Source organism: Octopus bimaculoides, chromosome 9 (assembly GCF_001194135.2).
Source record: "Octopus bimaculoides isolate UCB-OBI-ISO-001 chromosome 9, ASM119413v2, whole genome shotgun sequence".
NCBI lineage: Eukaryota > Metazoa > Mollusca > Cephalopoda > Octopoda > Octopodidae > Octopus > Octopus bimaculoides.
The window spans coordinates 86,758,119-86,759,865 of NC_068989.1; positions in this window are offsets into that span (position 1 = coordinate 86,758,119).

Genomic DNA, 1,747 nt, shown 5'->3' on the forward strand with positions numbered 1-1,747 from the left:
ATAGGCATGCAGTACGTGCATGCGTTTCAAAATTAATAAAGAGGAAGTAAAAAAAAACAAAACAGAATGATAGCCATAATACAGATACTTACTAATTTTGAGCCGAAGACTGTGTCTTTTGAAAGGAGAAGATAGCGGCGGCGAGATTTGATCTCAGGACGTAAGATCCAGCAGAACTGTACTTCACCATTTTGCAGAACGTTCTCAAGATTCGATGAAAATTCATAATAATAATGGCAACAATACTGGTTTCAAATTTGGGGACAAGGCCAGCAATTTGAATGTGTGGGGGTGAAGGTGGGTGGATGGGTGAGTCGATTAAATGGGACCCAGTGCTCGACTGGTACATATTTTATAGACCTCGAAGAGATGACAAGCAAATTCAACCCCAGCGGTATTTGAACCCAGAGCTTAAAGACAGATTAAATACTGTTAGGCATTTTGACCGGCGTACTAATGATTCCGCTAACTCACCGCCTTAATTTTTTTATCATAATAACAGCAATAATACTAATAATATTTGCTCGAAACTTGGGCGGTATGTCCAGTACTTTAAAGGACAGCGTGGGGCACTTACATGGATGTTTTTTTTCTCGACAAGATCTCGCAAAACAGAGGCCATTAGACAACAGACATTTGTACCCGTTTCTTGTTACCCATCAACCATCTTTATTTTCACCACGCTTCAGTTGAGTTCGGTCGGTATGGGGGCCAATTCGTTCCTCTTCTTTTTCTCCGTTTCCGACGGAAATTTCACGTCAGCCGTTCTGTATCTTCCCCTTTTAGCGGTGGAGTGGTGATGGCAGACAATTAATGGCAAATCGTTCATCTCAGTACAGCCGATCCAGCGTAGTGAAAAATGCTGGTTGAGGTCATCGCATACGTGTCTATGCAAATGTGACCGAGCCCCGTCTTGCTGCATAACGAGGGCGGGTAACCCACCTTTCAACTGGGGCAAAAACCAAATGGACATTATGTCGAGTTATGTACATCCTGTAACGGTAGATTCAGTGAAGAAATAAGACCCAATCACTCCTAGTTTTGTTATGGCGTACAAAATGGTTACCTTAAGAGAATCATGTTTATGTTTCAGCATCACAAGCAGATATGCAGTGCCCCCAAATCTCAAACTGTATCTATTCATTTTGCCACTTAATGATGAAACATGGCTTCGTCATGAAATAGGAGTCTAAAAAAAGGTGAGATTATGAGTATTGCCACAGAAAACGTTGACAGTTGCCCTTTCAGGTTACATCAGTGTTCTTGTAATATATATTTATTACAGCGCTCATAGATATGTTTGCTTTTCATGCCATTTATTCTGAATTATCTTGAATTAATGTCCACTTGGTCGTTGACCATGGATGTTGAATAACTCTTGAGTATTCCATGTTTTTGCCTATCTATCTATCTATCTATCTATCTATCTATCTATCTATCTATCTATCTATCTATCTATACATACATACATACATACATACATACATACATATATTGACGTTTTTATTCCTATATTTATCAATCTCTCATGCGTTTTGTGCCTCTTATATTTATCACGCATAACTCGATACATGTAATCTTTATTTATATGTGATTTTATATGTATTTTATATGCTTTTAAATTGCTTCTATATTTTTATGTATGTTTGGTTTTATTCTTTATACCCTTGGAGAATCTTCACGCCTGTACATGCATGATTTATGTTGATGTGTATAAATATATATGATTCAATTACATTGATTGAAT